At 58.2% G+C, this 20833-nt stretch overlaps 1 protein-coding gene across 1 annotated transcript in view; it reads right to left on the reverse strand.

Moving 5' to 3' along the window:
• The window catches only part of LOC123356632, a 1710063-nt gene that overhangs the window by 1651033 nt on the left and 38197 nt on the right, over positions 1–20833 (reverse strand).

The following is a 20833-nucleotide window of genomic DNA, read 5'->3' on the forward strand; positions in this document are numbered from 1 at the left end:
GGGAGCACTCGGGGATAGGCGGGAGGTGCCTCTACCGAGAGCAAGGGAGGTGCGGAGGGGGACGCCTCTTTTCGTAATCTCCCCACCGCAGCTGAACAGTGCTGCCACAACAGAATATGTTGGATCTTGGCTCGAGGTTCCCTAAACAATGCCTCTCCGATCTTTATCCAATCGGAGTGATCTAGGGAGCCTCGGTTCGAGTACCATGGGCACTTATACTCAATCACTCGGAGCAATTCCTCCAAGTGCCGTAACGATACTGCAGTACACCCGTCCTGTTTGATAAGCTTCAATAACTCTTTTGCATGATCTTTTTGCTCAATGGATAAATCCCCCCCCATACTCACAAGGGAGCGCGTTGCGCTGTGGTGCACCAAGGCTAAGCCAGCCGATGAGTCGGGGGTCCTGTGTCTGGATCACGTCGGGGTCACCAGATGTTGTATCGGGAAACAGAGACGAGACAAGGCTGCAGTGAGGCGTCTCAGGATAGTCCCGGACCGCTGCTTTTATTCTCTTTCTTACAGACTGGTTACTCAGTATTACATGATTGACATCACACAGGTTACTTATTACTATATGATTGATACACCTGTTTACTTCATTCTGATTGGTTAAGGCTGGCTCCCCTCACCGGCCTCACCGGGCCATTGTCCTGAGTTACTAAAGCCAGCATTACAGAATGTGCATGCTGTACTGTTCTAATGAATGGTTCAATGCAGAGCAGGGCCGGCTCCAGAGCCCAGCGGGGCAAGCACCTGCCTGGGGCGGCCCTTTCCCGGGGGGGCGGCAGGCTGGGCCGGCGGACCTGCCGCAGTCATGCCTGCGGGAGGTCCACCGGAGCCGCGGGAGCAGCGGACCTGCCGCAGGCATGACTGCGGACGGTTCGCTGGTCCCGCGGCTCGGCTGGACCTCCCGCAGGCATGCCTGCGGCAGCTCAACCGGAGCCGTGGGACCAGCGAACCGCCCGCAGCTGCGGGAGGTCCAGCCGAGCCGCGCGACCAGCGGACCCTCCGCAGTCATGCCCGCGGGAGGTCTGCTGCTCCCGCGGCTCGGGGGCGCCTCCCGGGCATGACTGCTTGGGGCGGCCAAATTTGTAGAGCCGCCCCTGATGCAGAGACAGCGTGGCTTGCCAGCACTTGTACCTACAAACCCTAACGGTTCTGTTAGTTCTAATGCTCTGCATGTGCTGCTGGATAAAACAGATGTATTCCAAATTAAAACCACACTCTGAAATCATGACCCAATACAGAGCTTTAAAACAGAGATTTTACATGGTGACCACTCAAGAATTGTTCTTGAGAGGTCAAAAGGGGGACAATGTAGAGAAATCTCTGTATTAACTCTCTCTGTAAATCTTTATGATGTTGCATTGTGTTATTTTGTATTAAGTATCTTTATGACATTGCATCTTGCATGATGTTATTTTGTATCTCATATGACTTGGCATTGGGCCTCTCTATTTTACTTGGCATTGTGCCTCTCTGTTTTCATACAACTTTGTATTAGATCCCTATATAGAAAATTGGTAGAAAACTTTGTATCAAATGTTATAGCCCCTAAGGATAGTATAGTTAAAGTAAAAGAAACATGTGCCTTTTGGCTAGAAGTAGAATAAGATCTTCCCCCCCACTCTGTAATCAATTGCCCTATTGACTGAATGAGGTGTGAATGAGTGAGGCTTGGAAGACACCCACCTCCAGACAGCGACAACAGTTGCAGAGGGAATGGGAGCCAGAGCAAAGGACAATACAACTTGTCAAGTGGGCCCAACAAAGAAGCGCAGACATATTGACGGCCTCAGGGATTAGAAGCCAGCACCTGCTTTAGAAAACACCCTCTGTGAGCAGCACTGGGACAACACCCAGAGAAAAGCAGCACAAAGACCAACGGACACAGACCAAGGGACACAGACCCAGATTTTGAATCTGGTCTAGATTTGCATAAAGAGGGAAGCTGCTATAAATGTGAGGTGTCTTGCAGAAGGACTCCGGGTCTCGTCTTGTCACCATCGGAGCATCGATCCGGATCGGCAGAAGCCCGGCTCCATCCCTCCCCCATCTAACTCACCTGGCCAGTGCAGTTAAGGGGAGCAACTAGTTGGTAACAGCAGCAAGACGGAGTGTGTGTGTGTCTGTGTGTGTGTGTGTGTGTGAATGCATGACTGTGATATATATCTCATATGCATATCATAGAGTATTAATTAATACCTGTATTACTAATAAATGTGGCGTTTTGCCTTAATCCCCCTGAAAAGATCCTGTATGGTACTTTGAGTACAACATCTTCACGTCAGCGGCACTGCTATGGGTACCCACATGGCCCCACAATATGCCAACATTTTTATGGCCGACTTAGAACAACGCTTCCTCAGCTCTCGTCTCCTAACGCCCCTACTCTACTTGCGCTACACTGCTGACATCTTCATCATCTGGACCCATGGAAAAGAAGCCCTTGAGGAATTCCACCATGATTTCAACAATTTCCATCCCACCATCAACCTCAGCCTGGCTCAGTCCACACAAGCGGTCCATTTCCTAGACACGACTGTGCTAATAAGCGATGGTCACATAAACACCACCCTATACCGGAAACCCACTGACCGCTATATTTACCTACATGCCTCCATGCTTCCATCCCGGACACACCACACGATCCATTGTCTACAGCCAAGCTCTAAGATAAAACCGCATTTGCTCCTGTTGTGTATTTGGTTGTCATGGTTTTTGCTGCTATGGCAACTGAGTTAGAGTATTATGGTCTGTAAATAAAATGGAGGTTTTGGTTAGCTGTCTGCTCTCTGGCCTCAAGTGATTGCTTCCTACTCCGGCTGCCCCAAGGATATAACACTGGCGACGAGGATGGGATTCTGGTGCTGCTCCAGTAACAGAAGGAAGTAGAAGTCAAGGTAAAGACCAAACAAAGAAAAAAAGCTGCTTCTTTGCACTGACTGTGAAAGTGAAACTAAAAATCATGGCTACTCTGACCAGGCCCCTGGAGCCTTTTGATGAGAATACAGAGCAGTGGCATGTGTATACTGAGCGTTTTGAGCTTTTTTTTATTGCAAATGACATTACAGAAGCGAAGAAGGTGCCAATATTCTTAAGTGTTGTAGGGGCTAAAACCTACTCCCTGCTACACAGCTTACTACACCCTGTTAAGCCAGCAACTAAATCTTACAGTGACATTGTGGAAATCCTGGGGTCCCATTTTTCCCCAAAACCACTGGTAATTGCTGAAAGATATAGGTTCCACAAAAGAGACCAAAAGGAAGATGAAGCAGTTGTACAATTTGTAGCCATTCTAAAAAAGCTAGCAGAACACTGTGAATTTAAAGAAATGTTAAATGATGCCCTGCGTGACAGGTTAGTGTGTGGCCTGTACAGTGAAGCTATACGGAAGCGCCTACTGACAGAGGCTCAGCTTACCTTACAGAAGGCTGTTGATATTGCTGTCTCCATGGAACTGGCTACAAGGGAGGCACAATACATCGGTGCACCCCCTAGGGTGCAAAAAGTGTCACAAGAACCGACCCACAAAACTGTGCAGAGTCAAGAATGTTACCGCTGTGGTAAGCCAGGACACCAGGCATCAGAATGCTGGTGTAAGGACCTGGTGTGTCGACACTGTGGCAAAAAGGGACACATTGAGTGTGCCTGTAAACAAAAGAAAAAGAGGCCTGTGGTCTGGCCGACAAAAAGAGGAACCTTGCATACTCTAGAGCAGACCCAGGATGATCAAGGAGACACCTCATCACAAGAGGAAGTGCCACTGCATGTTTTGTCTTTGGCAGCGGGCTCACATGAATACTGGGTAACCCCCTTATTGGAGGGCAAACCTATACGCATGGAACTGGACACCGGTGCAGCTGTCTCGCTGGTCTCTGAGACTGTGTATAAAGAAAAGCTACAGCATCTTCCGCTTAAGGCAACAAAAACTGTTCTGAAGACGTATACGGGAGAAGCTGTGCCCATGGTGGGCACTATTGATGTTAAGGTGGAGCTCAATGAACAGGCCGCTAGATTGCCACTGTTTGTGGTGAGAGGTAACTACCCAGCCTTAATGGGTAGGTCTTGGCTTGGGAAGATTCAACTGAACTGGGCAGAAGTGCACCGGATGACTAAAGAAGAAACCAGTCTAACCCCTATACTAAGGAAACATGCTGCTGTTTTTGGAGATGATTTGGGAAGTATGAAGGGAATCACTGTGACATTGAACATTAAACCTGGCAGTCCACCAAAATATCTGAAAGCCCGAACTGTGCCATATGCCATCAGGCCAAAGGTTGAAGCAGACCTGGAGCGCCTGGTCACCAATGGAGTCCTAATACCAGTTACCCATAGCTCATGGGCCACTCCTATCGTTCCAATAGTGAAGAAAGATGGCTCTCTCCGGATTTGCGGGGATTTTAAAGTCACTGTCAACCCAGTGTTGTGTGCAGAGCAATACCCGCTTCCCCGCATCGATGACCTCTTCGCAGGCCTGGCTGGGGGACAAAAGTTCAGTAAGATTGATTTGAGTCAAGCATATTTACAGATGCACGTCGATGAAAAGTCCCAAGAGCTGTTGACTATTGTGACTCATAAGGGGCTTTATCGATACTGTCGCCTACCCTTCGGAATAACATCGGCTCCCGCCCTGTTCCAGAGAGCTATGGACCAGATCTTGTGTGGCTTGTCAGGAGTTCAGTGCTATCTGGATGACATCCTGGTCACTGGAAGAAATGAAGAGGATCACTTAAAGAATTTAGAGGCTACCCTACAAAGATTGGAAGAGTATGGCCTACGAGTTCGCAAAGACAAGTGTGAATTCTTCAAGCCCTCTGTTGAATATTTGGGACACATAATCGATTCTGCAGGTCTTCATAAGGCCCCTGCAAAAGTTAAAGCTATTGTGGAGGCTCCCCCACCACGAAATGTAAGCCAGCTGTGCTCGTTTCTAGGACTACTGAACTATTATGGAAAGTTCATCTCACAGTTAGCCACACTGCTAAAACCACTTCACGAGCTCCTTGGGCAGAACAAGGCCTGGAAGTGGACTGAAGCCTGTGATGTTGCATTTAACAAAGCTAAGGATGCATTGCTAAATTCTGAAGTTCTAACGCACTTTGATCCATCCTTACCCCTACAATTGGCCTGCGACGCCTCCCCTTATGGAGTGGGAGCAGTCGTGTCACATATTATGCCTTCGGGAGAAGAGAGACCTATTGCTTTTGCTTCACGCACTCTAAGCAAAGCAGAAACTAACTACGCCCAAATCGAACGTGAGGCATTAGGAATTGTTTTTGGAATTCGGAAGTTTCATCAGTACCTCTTTGGGCGAAAGTTTACTCTTCTTACAGACCATCGACCTCTGACGTCAATTTTTGGACCCTACACAGGCATTCCCCCATTAGCTGCTAGTCGTATGCAACGTTGGGCATTGATACTTTCAGCACACACATATGAAATCAAATATCGGAAATCCACTCTGCACGGCAATGCAGATGGCCTCTCGAGGTTGCCTTTGCCGGTCAAACATCAAGATAGTGCCCAAAAGGAAATCTTTTACTTTGAACAGGTAGAGAATACACCCATCACTGCTACTCAGATAAAGAAGGCAACTCGCGTTGACCCAGTATTGTCCCAAGTTATGGACCTGGTGATGCATGGAACATCTCGACAAACCTCTCCGGTCTCATCCGACCTTGTTCCCTACATGTCCAAACGGATGGAGTTATCGGTCCAATCTGGTTGTTTGTTGTGGGGGAGACGTGTCATTATTCCACCACCGCTGAGATCACAGATGTTAGAACAGCTACATTCCGGTCACTGTGGAATAGTGCGCATGAAGGAAATTGCACGAAGCTATTTTTGGTGGCCTGGATTGGACAGCGCTATTGAAGAGAAGGCAAAAGCTTGTATGTCATGTCAGGGTGTGAGGAATGCACCCCAGTGGGCACCCCTACACCCATGGGACTGGCCTGAAAACCCGTGGCAACGTATTCACGTTGACTTTGCTGGCCCCCTTGAAGGAAGCATGTTCTTGGTGGCAATAGATGCCCATTCTAAATGGCCAGAAGTCTCTATAATGCAGTCCACTTCTGCAGAGAGTACTATCCAAAAACTACGAGGACTCTTTAGTCGTTTTGGTCTGCCAGAACAACTTGTGAGCGACAACGGACCGCAGTTCGTTTCTCAGGAGTTTCAAAATTTTATGAAGGCAAATGGGATACACCACATCACGTCAGCACCATATCATCCGTCCACCAACGGATTAGCTGAAAGATTTGTGCAGACAATGAAAAACGCTTTGAAATCAGCAAGGGGACAACACTCCATTCAAAAGCGTCTGGATATCTTCTTACTTTTCCTACAGAAACGACCCAGGCATCCCCAGCCTTTCTAATGTTGGGACAACAGCTGCGCACTTGCTTTGATCTGCTGAAACCTTCTGAACCCCGACAAATTGTGCAACATCAGCAGCAATATCAAGTCATCAGACGGGCACCCAGAGCAAAAGACCGAACCTTTAGCCCGGGACAGCCAGTTTTGGCTCGGAATTATACTTCCAGAGCTAAATGGGTCCCGGCCACAGTCATCACTCAAACAGGACCTGTTTCCTACACAGTCCGGACTGCAGAGAATGTAACCTGGCGGCGACATGTAGATCAGCTGTTGCCAGGTCATGCCAGTCCTCAGGACCCATCTGCAGTTGAGGGGTCTGACTTCACCTCTTCTGGTGAGGCACCGAATCACGAGTCACCTGTTCCTGACTGTTCTCCTCCATTACTGCCGGCGGCTGAGATACCCCTTTGCCCAGCACGAGCTGATACCACCTCCTCACCCGTTCGTGCTGCGGACCCTGAGCCCCTAGTGCTTTCGGGTGCAATAACACCAGAAGTTCGCCATAATCCACCTAGAGACAGAAGGCCTCCTCATCGGCTGGATCTCTAGCTAGGGCGAACCCACGGTTATGGGGCAAAATAATCCCCAGGGTTTAGCCGGGAATGGAGGCAGTCTACCCTCCTTCTCTAGTCTAGTGTGTTTTTTTTTTATTTAGGGGATGTTCTTATTAGGGGGGGAGGAATATGTTGTGTATTTGGTTGTCATGGTTTTTGCTGCTATGGCAACTGAGTTAGAGTATTATGGTCTGTAAATAAAATGGAGGTTTTGGTTAGCTGTCTGCTCTCTGGCCTCAAGTGATTGCTTCCTACTCCGGCTGCCCCAAGGATATAACAGCTCCAATCCCACAGACAGAGACAAACACCTACAAGATCTCTATCAAACATTCTTAAAACTACACTACCCACCTGCTGAAGTGAAGAAGCAGATTGACAGAGCCAGAAGAGTACCCAGAAGTCACCTACTCCAGGACAGGCCCAACACAGGAAATAACAGAACCCCACTAGCCGTCACCTAGAGCCCCCAACTAAAACCTCTCCAGCACATCATCAAAGATCTACAACCTATCCTGAAAGATGATCCCTCACTCTCACAGATCTAGGGGGACAGACCTGTCCTCACTTACAAACAGCCCCCCCAACCTGAAACAAATACTCACCAGCAACCACACAACAAAAACTCTAACCCAGGAACCTATCCTTGCAACAAACCCCGATGCCAACTCTGTCCACATATCTATTCAAGTGACACCGTCATGGGCTCGTACACCTGCACATCTACCAATGTGATGTATGCCATCATGTGCCAGCAATGCCCCTCTGCCATGTACATTGGCCAAACTGGACAGTCTCTACACAAAAGAATTAATGGACACAAATCTGACATCAGGAATCATAACACTCAAAAACCAGTAGGAGAACACTTCAACCTCTCTGGTCACTCAATAACAGACCTGAGAGTGGCAATTTTGCAACAGAAAAGCTTCAAAAACAGACTCCAATGAGAAACTGCTGAACTTGAATTAATATGCAAACTAGATACCATTAATTTAGGCTTAAATAGAGAATGGGAATGGCTGAGTCATTACACACATTGAATCTATTTCCCCCATGTTAAGTATCCTCACACCTTCTTGTCAAACTGTCTTAAATGGGCCATCTTGATTATCACTACAAGAGCTTATTTTTTTCCCTCCTGCTGACAACAGTTCATCTTAATTAATTAGCCTCTTAGAGTTGGTTGGACAACTTCCACCTTTTCATGTTCTCTGTATGTGTATATATCTCCTCACTGTAAGTTCCATTCTGTGCAGCCGATGAAGTGGGCCCCCGAAAGCTTCTGCTCAAATACATTTGTTAGTCTCTAAGGTGCCACAAGTCCTCCTGTTCTTTTTGCGCATACACGGCTGCTGCATGCCAATTTAGTGACTGTTTGGAAATTTGAATTGAAATGGAAACATTAATACCCACTTTAAAAGCAGATACAGTGTGTGATAAAATACGTGTATCTGAAAGTAGAATAGATTTGAAAAGTGTGAACACAGACTAGCTTCCTTACACAGCTGTTGTGTTTTATGACAATGTCAGTGCATTCATTTCGGTGATGTTGGCCAGCCTAATAATTTCAAATGATGATTTGCAAGCAAAGGCTAAATGAGCTCTCCCTGACAGCTAGTGATGGGCTGGGGAAAGGCTTCAGGACCAGATTGTATTTACATTCACACCTAATCTACCTAGGGATCCAGCAACCAGAGCTGTGTTGCCCAAGTGATAGATTTTGGCTGGGGTTGGGTTACAAACCACTTGAAGGTGGGGTGGGGGGGATGAAATGTTGTTCTTATTGTATGAGTAAAGGGCAGTAGAACTGTACTTAGCCTGTGCTGACTGAGGGCATCAGGAGAGAGGGTGGGGACCTGACCCTCTCCTCTGTTTAAAGACAGAGCTGATTAGACTCCATTTTTATTCTGTTAAGTGACCACTGCAGCTGAAATCACTGATAATCAGGTCTAAGTGCTTAGTCCTGCTGTGGGGACAGCGTTTCTGTGGAAGAGACGGCCCAGACTGCACTAGCAGCGAGGTTCCCCCACTGAAATCACTGAGAGCTGGTGCAACCTCAAGAGACCAACTCGCAGAGGTCACAGTGGCAGGTGGCAGCAGAAGGTGACTGTGCACAACAGACCGATGCAGTGAACGGTGGCACAATGAACAACAGTGAGCAGCTGGAGGAACGAGCAAGGTGCCATCTTGACCCCCACCTGGGAGGTGAACTCACGTGAAAACACCTCTGAACTCTGAGTCTCCACTGACCAAGGACAACACCGGTGAGCGGGGTGCGGTGGAGGGAAAAGTGAGGGGCACGTTAAATAAACATTTGTTTGTTGGACTATATTTTAGTCACTTTGCGCCAGAATGCTGGATTTGTGCCTGGGAATGGAAACGTATATAAATATGTTTCCTAGTAGGCCAAGATTTTTAAAATGCAGTATTTGCCAAGGTTGTTCGCTCACATTGTTGCTATCTTGAGAGGTCATTATGCTGGGGAGTTTCTGTACGAAGCATTTTTACTATAATTAATTTTTACATAAGAATGGTCAGACTGGGTCAGACCAATGGTCCATCTAGCCCAGTATCCTGTCTTCCGACAGTGGTCGAGGCCAGGTGCTTCAGAGGGAATGAACAGAGCAGGGAATCATCAGGTGATCCATCCCCTGTTGCCCATTCCCAGCTTCTGGCAAACAGGCTAGAGACACCATCCCTGCCCATCCTGGCTAACAGCCACTGATGGACCTGTCCTCCAGGGATGTATCTAGTTCTTTTTTTAATCCTGTTATAGTTTTGGTCTTCACAGCATCCCCTGGCAAAGAGTTCCACAGGTTGACTTTATGTTGTGTAAAGAATTACTTCCTTTTTAAAAACAAAACAAAACTCTACTGTCTATTAATTCCATTGGGTGACTGCTAGTTCTTGTGTTATGTGAAGGATTAAATAACATTTCCTTATTCACTTTCTCCACGCCAGTCAAGATTTTATTAGACCTCTCTCATATCCCGCCTTAGCCATCTCTTTTCTAAGCTGAAAATTCCCTGTCATTTTAATTTCTCCTCCTGTTTCATACCCCTCATCATTTTAGTTGCCCATCTCTGTGCCTTTTCCAGATCATTTATGCGGGTCCTTAATAGGCCATCAAGCAGGCTGGGCAGAGCTAATACCAAGTTGTCTGGGATGTCACCCAGAAGCAGAGCACACATTTGAAATAGAGACAGTACAGAGCCAATACTCATAACTGCTTGTAGTTGTGGGGTGCTTGATTTGAGACATGTCTGTCTCCTAGCATCCTGCTTTAAGATCTCAAATAAACTTTGTCTGCTTCTCCATCTTGGTGTGTTCATTGGCGCGAAGCACACCGGGCAACGAACCCCACTGTTGCCCCCTCGGGCCCACTGTGCCGGCAACAGCTCCCCTGCTGAGCTCCCCCACCTAGACACCCTCTCGCTGAGCACCTGTGGTGACCAGCTAAGACCGTGCATGTGACGTCTGGTGGCCACGTGGGGCAGTGGCCTGTGTGAACCATCTCCACTGGAGCAGTGACCGCTTGTGTCCTGTTGTGACGATGCAACCAACTCTGGTCTATAGGCCAATGGGGAGAGGCCCCCCTGTTCCCAGAGGTAGGGGAATGTCTGGTGCTCGGGGCAGAGCGCTCCACCTCATACTGAACTGTGACGCTCTGAGCACCTTTCCCCGGGTGGCTCCAACGCTGGTCCAGGAACAGGTGTCACCTCACTGGCCTTGTCTCCCTGGTATTCTGGCAAGTGTCCATCTTCCCCTTCGCTGCTGCTTTTCAAGCCCTCCCGTCCCTTCACCTGCCGAACCTCCCCTGACCCCACACCTGAAAACCCTACAGAGCTGGGGGCGGGGGCTGCTCCGAGGAGGGGAAATCCTGGGACCACAAAGAGCAATGGGGTTCAGGCTGCCCCGGCAAGGAGAAGCGGGTGGGCGGGGAGAGAAGAGTGAAGCAATGCATGCTGGGAGATGCAGCGCCTCCACAGGGCTCCATCTCCCCTGAGCCACGGCTGGACCAGCGGCACCATGGGAGTGGTCGCGTCCGCTGTCTCCATCTCCCACCAGCCACAGCGGGCCCCATGGCATCATGGGAGTGGTCGTGTCCGCTGCCTCCATTTCCTGACAGCCGCTGCCAGGCCCGGCCTGGACGTCCCATTTCCGGTGCGAGTCCGGAAGCAGACGTTGCCGTGAGGCGGTGCCGGGAAGGGTGGGGCTGGTGACTGGAGAAAGCCGGAGGAGCAGTTGGGTCTGTGCTACAGCGGGGAGGAGCCGCCCTGGCTGCGAAAGGGCCCTGCCATTGTGGGAGATGTCGTCTCCCTGCCCTGCCACACTCTGCACCAGCCCCTGCCTGGCATGGGAGGAGCAGGCTCCAGCCTGCAGGGCTGCAGCAGGGGACCCCATAGCCCAGTGCCTGTCAGGCACCCGCGTTCTCCATGCCCCTAGTCCCTGTGACACCTCATAGAACAGGAGATAATTTAACTTCCGCTCATTGTTCCCGGTGGGACTCTAATAGCGCGCGTACCGGAGCAGCTGAACTTCCCCTCACTGTTCCTGGTGGGACACTAATAGAGAGCGTACCGTGGCAGATTAACTTCCGCTGTGTCCTGTTTAGAGACGCACAATCTAAACCCTCCGCTGTAGTGACCCCAGGGCCCAGTGCCTGCATGTATCCCCACAACCGTCCGCTCACTATTCCCAGTGGGACTCTTAATAGAGCGTTTACCGGATTCACATAACTTCCGCTCACTGTTTCCGGTAGGAATCTGATAGAGAGTGTACTAGAGCAACTAAACTTCCGCTCACTGTGCCCGGTGGGACTCTTAATTGAGCGCGTACCATGGCAGCTGAACTTCCGCTCAGTGTTCCCAGTGGGACTCTAATAGAGAACGTACCGGAGCATCCTAACTTCCGCTCAGTTTCCGGTGGGAGTCTATTACAGATCGTACCAGAGCAGCTGAACTTCCGCTCACTGTTCCTGGTGGGACTCTAATAGAGCGCGTACTGGGGCAGATTAACTTCCGCTCAGTGTCCCGTTTAGAGAGGCACAGTCTAAACTCTCCGCTGTACCGGGCTGGGCAGCCAGGGGGGTGACGCAGGTTTTCTCACCCCGCTGGATATTGCAGCCCCTAGTGCAGAGCTTTGTTCCTTAAACGTGGGTCAATCTCCAGTGGGGTTGGGGCCCCTGCACCCCCCTCCTGTGCGCCTAACCTCTGCATCCCCTCCTGCACCCCCAAACCCCTAGCCCCTGCACCCCCACGCACCTGTAACCTCTGTGCCCCCTCCTGCACCCCGCTCCTGTGCTTCTAACCTCTGCACCCCCTTCTGCACCCCTAAACCTGTGCCCTCCCCCACACCCCTAGCCCCTGCACCCCCCTCCTGCACCTGGAACCTCTGTGCCCTCCTCCTGTACCCCTAACTTATGCACCCCCTAACCCTGTGCCCCCTCCTCCTGTCCCCCTTCCTGCACCCCTAATCTCTGCACCCCTAACTTGTGTCCCACTCCTGCACCCCTAAACCTGTGCCTGCTCTTGTGCCCCTAACCCTGCACCCCACTCCTGTACCCCTCCTATAGCCCAGGGCCCTGCATGTATCCCCCCCCAACCATCGCTGCAGTGACCCCAGGGCCCTGCATGTATCCCCCCAACCGTCGCTGCAGTGACCCCAGGGCCCTGCATGTATCCCCCCAACCGTCGCTGCAGTGCCCCCCGGGTTTGGGGGGGTTACATGCAGGGCCCTGGGGTCACAGCAGCGACGGTTGGGGGGATACATGCAGGGCCCTGGGTCACTGCAGCAGTGATTGGGGGGGAGATACATGCAGGGCCCTGGGGTCACAGCAGTGACGGTTGTGGGGATACATGCAGGCACTGGGCCCTGGGGTCACTGCAGCAGTGTTTGGGGGGATACATGCAGGGCCCTGGGGTCACAGCAGCGACGGTTGGGGGGATACATGCAGGGCCCTGGTTCACTGCAGCAGTGATGGGGGGGGTACATGCAGGGCCCTGGGGTCACAGCAGTGATGGTTGTGGGGATACATGCAGGCACTGGGCCCTGGGGTCACTGCAGCAGTGTCTGGGGGGATACATGCAGGGCCCTGGGGTCACAGCAGCGACGGTTGGGGGGATACATGCAGGCACTGGGCCCTGGGGTCACTGCAGCAGTGTTTGGGGGGATACATGCAGGGCCCTGGGTCACTGCAGCAGTGATTGGGGGGGAGATACATGCAGGGCCCTGGGGTCACAGCAGTGACGGTTGGGGGGATACATGCAGGCACTGGGCCCTGGGGTCACTGCAGCAGTGTTTGGGGGGATACATGCAGGGCCCTGGGGTCACTGCAGCAGTGGCTGGGGGGATACATGCAGGGCCCTGGGGGTCACAGCAGTGATGGTTGGGGGGAGACATGCAGGGCCCGGGGGTCACTGCAGCAGTGGTTGGGCGGATACATGCAGGGCCCTGGGGTCACTGCAGCAGTGGTTGGGGGGATACATGCAGGGCCCTGGGGTCACTGCAGCAGTGGTTGGGGGGGGGGATACATGCAGGGCCCTGGGGTCACTGCAGCAGTGGTTGGGGGGTGGGGGATACATGCAGGGCCCTGGGGGTCACAGCAGTGACGGTTGGGGGGGATACATGCAGGGTCACTGCAGCAGTGGTTGGGGGTGGGGATACATGCAGGGCACTGCTGCACCTGGCCACTGGGGGTCACTGCAGGAACGGTGGTGGTGGCAGGGAATGATAAACAGGCCACTCACTGCCTGATGTCGCCACTACCACAATGGGGTGTGTGTGTGTGGGGGGGGGAGATACCAATAGGGCACTGCCAGATGAGGCCACCCCAGGGAGGGCACTGCCCCACCTGGCCAGCAGGGGTTGCTGCCCCAGCTGGGGGATAGACAGAGGGTATTGCCCCACGGGGCTCCAGGGATCAGTGCCTGCCCTCCCTGGCCCCAGATGGGGGCGGGACCCACACACAGGGCACTGCCCCAGCTGGCCCCCGGTGCCCGTCCCTGGCGGGGGAGTGATGCACCCCGGGAACCGGGCTCGCTGCTGCCATGGGGTTGGAAGATCCCCAGGCCACTGCCTGACCCCGCAGGCACCCAGCCGCCGTGGGGGAGGGGAAGAACACCCCTCGGGCACCGACTCCTCCGGCGACCAGTGGCCACTGGCCCAGTGCAGGGGCTGGGGGGAGTCAATACCCACAGGGCACTGCCCCTCCCCCCCCCGGGCAGCACGAGTCACCCGGGTGAGAGTGGGAGACGCGGAGGGCACCGCCCCAGGGGCTGGTGCACATACAGGGCCCTGCCTCACCCACCCACCAGCGCTCCCGGTCGCAATGGTGGGGGTGGGGTCCCATGGGCAGCTGCCCTCCGTGGCCAGCAGGGGGCGCTGCAGCAACGCTACGGGGGCTGGGATACATGCCAGGCATTGCCGTGCCTGGCCAGCAGGGGTCACTAGCTCAGTGGGGGGGGGGGGGGGACACATAGGGCTCTGCCCCACCTGGCCAGCAGGGGGCAGTGCCCCCCCAGGAGCGATATTCCCCACGCACTGCCCCACCTGGTCACCAGGGGGCGCTGCACCCTGACACCCACCCCCCCATAATCCCCGGGCGCGGGCGTGTGCCGGGGTCTCACGCGGCACATTAAGGAAGGGGGCGAAGGCTGATTGTACTGACTTTGCTGCTGAAGAAAGCGCTGAGTTGCAGCCCTCACCTCGCCGAGCGCCTGCCCAGAGCCAGAGCAGCGGCCCCCAGGCAGCAGAGCCCCCAGGACGCGGCTTTTCGGTGGAGCAGCGACAGCGACCGTCTCTGGGGAGGGGCTGCGGGGAACCAGGGAAAATCCCAATGTCCCAGGGAGAGAGAACGGCCCCCGCCAGGATCTCGCCCCCACTCCAGCCAGGCTGGGACCCCAGCAGTTCGGGGCCGGAGGCTGGGCGCAGGCCGGGGACCTCGGGCTCAGGGCTGAGCAGGGGCTTTGGCGGCGAGGAGGGACGAGGACCCCGCCTTGCCGCCCCGGGAGGGGCAGATCTGGGGCAGTCTCGGGCGTCGCCGGCTCAGCCGCCGGGAGCTCGGCCGTGCCCAGGAGCGGATCCCGCCCAGGGGTGCGCCCGGGACGCAGGCACCGGTGTAACGACGGGGCCCGGCGCTGCCGGAGACGGGGGCTGAGGCCGATGGGCCCAGCGGCCAGGAGCGGATCCCGCCCCACTTCTCGCCTGCGACGTCGCCGTCCGTCCCTGCACCTGTCCCGCTGTCCGGCCACCCCTCAACCCCACCTCTGCCCCCCCCCGTATACGCCCCCCCCACGTCCATCTCCCTCACACGCTCATCTATCGCCACGTGCCTCCCGTCCTCCGTGCAGCGCCCAGCACAAGGGGGCGCGGACGGGGCCGGATTAACCCTTTGTGGGCCCCCCTGGGGGAATGGGGCACGGGGGGGGGTGTTAATCCCCGGCATGGGGGGATGTGGGGGGGGGGCGCGGCCTTGGTCCGTGCAGCCCCACACCAGGGCACTGGTCATAACCCCGCAGCCACCAGCCGCCCACTGCGCCGCCAGCGAGCTCTGCCACATCCCCCCCCCCAACTGTGCAGCCCCCCAACTTCCTGAGGGAACCCAGCCCCCCCAGCATGACACGCTCCGGGCGCGATTGTGAATTTCTGCAACTGTTATTTGTCAATAAATGAACGTGGAGGCTCCAGCCGGGCGGTGGGGGGCGCAGGCCGCTGGCCGTATGGAGGTGGGAGATCCTCCTGCAGCCTCCCCCCCTCCCTTCCCAGGACAGGGACTCGACCCTGACACGGGGGGGGGATCCAGGTGGGGGTAAGAGGGTTCGGGGTGGAGCAGTCGGGGAGCCGGTGGCTCAGCCGGGGATCTGGACACCCAGGGGCTCATTAGGGGGGACTGATGGGGCAGTGGGACTCTGCAGAGGGGTGTCTGGGTGTGGGGGGTTCAGCGGGGGGGTGTCGAGATGTGGGGGACTCTGCGGGGGGGGGGGTGTTCTTCTACTTCAGCCCTGGGCTCCCCCCAGCTCTGCCGGTGCCCCTCACTCCCGACCCGCAGCCCCCTGGGCTCGCCCCCAGCTCTGCCCCCCCCCGTGTCTGGCCCGGCCCCTCCCTGGGCTCCCGGGGGGGGGGGGTCCCCGGCTGAGGCCGCAGGCCGGGCCCTGCATTCACCGGCACTCGGGACCCTCCGTCACCCCCAGCCCTGCCCCCCAACCCAACATCCCCCAGACCCCCAGCACCAGCCGGTCCCCCCCGCCCCCCGGCTCTGACCCCCAGATCCGCCCCCGGCTCCCGGGCCCCGAGCTCCGCAGCCGAGCCGCGCTCCGGGCCCCTCCCCGCGTGTCCGCCCCACGCGTGTCCCCGCCCCCCGGGCCCTGTCCGCTCCGCGCTGCAAACACACACAGGGGCTGCCGGGCTGGGGGGGGGGGGGACGGGCGGCTCCTCCCCGGGCCTGGCCCCCCCCATGGTAACCCCAGCTCTGCCCCGCATAGTCTCCCGTGTCCCCCCCCCCGGGGGAACCTGCCCCTCTCGCTGCCCGCGCCCGGGGTCTCCGGCAGCTGCTGGGTTCCCCGCGTGTCCCCACCCCCCTGCGTGGGGGGCAGGGCCAGGCCCGGGGAGGGGCCGCCCCTTCCTGCCCGGCCCCCGCCCCTCTGTGCCGGCAGCGGGGCCATGGCCGGACCCGGGGGCGCGGCGCGGGGGCTGCTCCGGCCCTGCAGCCCGCGGGGCAGCGCGGTGGGTCCGGGGGGGGGCGCGTGGGGCGGGGACACGCGTGGGGCGGACCCGCGGGGAGGGGCCCGGAGCGCGGCTCGGCTGCGGAGCTCGGAGCCCAGGCGGGGCCCGGGTGGAGCCGGGGGTCAGAGCGGGGCTGGGGGGTGGGGCTCGTGGGGGGGCTGGGGAGGGTTTGGGGCTATCAGTGGGGGGGGGAAGAGTGGGGGATTTGGGGGGTGTCGGGGGGCAGAGCAGGAAGATTGGGGGTGTCAGTGGGGGGGGACAAGCGGGGAGTTGAGGGGGTGGCAGTGGGGGGGCAGAGCTGGGAGTTTGGGGGTGTCCGTGGGGGGCAGAGCTGGGAGTTGGGGGGTGGCAGTGGGGGGGCGTTGGGGGGATGGCAGTGACGGGGGGCAGAGCTGGGAGTTTGGGGGTGTCCGTGGGGGATCAGAGCTGGGGTTCGGGGGATATTCGGTTGGGGGGGGCTCCATGTTCACATCTGGGGTCTGTGGGGGGGGGCAGTGTCTGAAGCTGGTGGCTTAGGGTGTGGATGGAGTCGGCCGATACCCAAAGCTGGGGGGGGCTGGGGGGGCTGCACCCGTCACTTCCCCGGGGGGGGGGTCTGTGTTTTCTCGGGAACCCTGCCCCCCCTTTGGCCATCACCTCCCCCCTCGCCCTGGCTGGGGCTGACCTAGACCTGGGGAAAGTCTCCGTGGGTCCCGGGGGCTCTGCGGGGCGGGGGGGGGGCCTGTAATCTGGCAGCTGGGGGGGGGGGTTTGCAGCGGTTTGTAACCCCCCCTCCCCCGTTTCTCCCAGGCCTCCCCAGCAGCGCGTCCGGCCCCCCCGCGGGCCCGGGGAGAAGCCGCCAACGCCGAGGAGCAGCGGCAAAGCCAGGAGCTGCTGGTGAGTGCCCAGAGCCCCCCACCCCCCAGGTTTGCCGGGGGGCCCAGAGCCCCGAGTGCCGGTGAATGCAGGGCCCGGCCTGCGGCCTCCGCCGGGGACCCCCCCCGGGAGCCCAGGGAGGGGCAGGGTCAGACACGGGGGGGGGGGGCGATGCCCTTAGGGGGCAGGGGGCTGCCGGGCGGGAGAGGGTCCGACACGGGGGGGCGATGCCCTTAGGGGGCAGGGGGCTGCCGGGCGGGAGAGGGTCAGACACGGGGGGGGCGATGCCCTTAGGGGGCAGGGGGCTGCCGGGCGGGGGAGGGTCCGACACGGGGGGGGCGATGCCCTTAGGGGGCAGGGGGCTGCCGGGCGGGGGAGGGTCTGACACGGGGGGGGCGATGCCCTTAGGGGGCAGGGGGCTGCCGGGCGGGGGAGGGTCCGACACGGGGGGGGGCGATGCCCTTAGGGGGACGGGGGCTGCCGGGCGGGAGAGGGTCTGACACGGGGGGGGGCGATGCTCTTAGGGGGTAGGGGGCTGCCGGGCGGGAGAGGGTCCAACACGGGGGGGGCGATGCCCTTAGGGGGCAGGGGGCTGCCAGGCGGGGGAGGGTCCGACACGGGGGGGTGATGCCCTTAGGGGGCAGGGGGCTGCCGGGCGGGGGAGGGTCCGACACGGGGGGGGTGATGCCCTTAGGGGGCAGGGGGCTGCCGGGCAGGGGAGGGTCAGACACGGGGGGGCGATGCCCTTAGGGGGCAGGGGGCTGCCGGGCAGGAGAGGGTCTGACACGGGGGGGGTGATGCCCTTAGGGGGCAGGGGGCTGCCGGGCGGGGGAGGGTCCGACACGGGGGGGGGCGATGCCCTTAGGGGGCAGGGGGCTGCCGGGCAGGAGAGGATCCGACACGGGGGGGGGTTTTTCCCGTAGGGGGCGGGGGGCTCCGGGCCCGGAGGGGGGCAGACACGGGGGGGTGATGCCCTTAGGGGGCTGGGGGCTGCCGGGCAGGAGAGGGTCCGACACGGGGGGGCGATGCCCTTATGGGGTAGGGGGCTGCCGGGCAGGAGAGGGTCAGACACGGGGGGGGCGATGCCCTTAGGGGGCAGGGGGCTGCTGGGCGGGGGAGGGTCAGACACGGGGCGGGGCGATGCCCTTAGGGGGCAGGGGGCTGCCGGGCGGGAGAGGGTCCCCCAGCACAGGGGGTCCCGCAGTGGTGAATAAATCCCACCCCCACCGGGGAGGAGCGCTGACGGGTCTCCCCCCCCCCCGCCCTGTGGCTGCAGGCGCAGGCGGCAGCCGAGAGGCGGCAGCTCGTCTGGGAGTGGCAGGAGCTGCGAGGGTTTCTGGAGGAGCAGGAGCAGCGGCTGCTGGCCCGGCTGGAGGAGCTGGAGGGAGCCATTGTCCAGCGACGGGACGCGGGCGGCTGCAGCCTGTCCCGGGAGATTTCCCTGCTCGGGGAGAGGGGAGGAGACGAGGGGCAGCGGCCGCCGAGCCCCCCCCTGCAGGTCAGGCTGTCGTTGCAATGATCATACGCAGCGTTTCTCTAGGCGCGTCTCAGCCCTAGACCCCAAAGCGCTTTACAGAGTGGGGTCAGGGGCATTATCCCTCTGGGGCAAATGGGGAAACTGAGGCAGAATCCCCTCCCCCACGCTGAGGCCCCACTCACACCCAGTTAATGGGTTACTGGGGCCAGGGGGCTTGTGGGGCTCTCAGCCCTGGGGGGAATTTGACTCCCAAGGCAGAGGAACATTTTCTGCCCGTAAAGTGCCCGGGGAGAAACTTTCCCCCCCGCCGTGGCCACCGCCCAGCAGGGATTTCTGGGGCTGCTGAGCTCCACTGTCCCTGCTGGTGGGGCCGGGGGCGGCCCCTGCTCTCTGCACCAGAACCCGAGTGTGTGAAATGCCCCTAACTCCCAGGGGCTCCCCTGGCGATTCCCCTGCAGAGCAGGAGGCTCCCCCGGCCGGGGACCCCTCCTCTGACGGCCTCGTCTTTCTCTCCCTCTCCAGGGTGCCGGGAGCTGTGGGGCCAGGTGAGTGCCGGGCTCCGTCTCGCTCCCCTCGTGCTGCGTTAGGGCTGAATTCGGCGCTGGCCCCTGCCCCTGCCCCTGCCGTGCGACCCGCCGGCGCCGAGCCTGGGACTCTGCCTCGGCAAGGGGACCAGCCCGTCGCTCTCGGACAGCTGAGACGGGCCCCCCAGGGCTGTCAGATGTGGGCCAGGGGCCGGGCCGGGCCTGGCTGACGTAGTCCCGTGGCCACGTCCCGTGTCCAGGGTGTGCAGAATCTCAGCTTCCCGTTTATTTTTTTTTAAAGTAAGTTTCCAGCCCTCCTGGTTGCAAAGAAACCCTCCCCGACAGGCACGGGGACAGCGGTGCCTTCCTGAGTCTGCAGACAGCCTGAAACAGCGGCTCAGGGGGTGGGAAGGCCCTCGGCCTCTGTCGATCTCATTGGCGTGTCCACGTAGATGCTGACGTCCTTCGTTCCCGGGAGGGGGCGGGGTGCTTGATCCCCGAGTCTCCCCTTTGTTGTCCCACTGAAATACGTGGGTGTCCTGTGAAGGGAGGTGGGTGCAGAGTCCTACATTGGCCCTGGCTTCCTCAATGGACCAGAAAGTGGAGTCCAGCGCCCCCCCCCCCCCGTTTGAGCCGGGCACCCCCGAGTCGCTGCTCCCGCGGAAGGGCTCAGGGCTTTTGGGGTTCGTCCCCCGCTGGAGCCCTGGGCTCTGTCTGAGCAGCTGGGACCTGTCCACTCTTTGGTCTGCGTCTCCTCCCTTCCCACGTATTCCCGGTGCCGCGGCCCCTTGTTGCTGGAAGATCCCGGCGTCAGGGGTGGCTCCGCGCCCCACAGAACCAGAGCGTCCTGGAGAAAGCTCCCGAGCCCGTCTCTGTTCCTTTCCCCCGAGTTTCCCCAGCGTCCCGTCTCTCTGGGCCCATGGCGAGCACGGGGCTGAGGGCAGGTGACTCACCGTGACAGAGACAATCTCAGGCTGCAAAGCTCAGATCCAGGGTTCCTGGAGTTTGGGGGTTGCTGGGCTCAGGGTCTGGGGCTCAGGCCTATTTCTCACCCCTCCTTTCCCCAGCAGGGAGGACGGGACGTTTCGGAAGCCAGAGCCGGCGTTTGCGGAGCTGGAGAAGAGACTCAGCGATTTCTCTCTGCAAAGTGCCGTGCTGCAGGAGGTGCTGCTGGGATTCAGAGGTGAGTTGGAGTCTGGGGGTGGCGTCTCCTCTGGTTAGAGCGACCCTGACCCTGGGGAGGAGTCGGGGACTCTAGTGATGTCACTGATCCTGGGCTCCATCTCACAGCCCAGCTCAGCGAGTCGCCCTTCCCCA

Source organism: Mauremys mutica, chromosome 26 (genome assembly GCF_020497125.1).
Source record: "Mauremys mutica isolate MM-2020 ecotype Southern chromosome 26, ASM2049712v1, whole genome shotgun sequence".
NCBI lineage: Eukaryota > Metazoa > Chordata > Testudines > Geoemydidae > Mauremys > Mauremys mutica.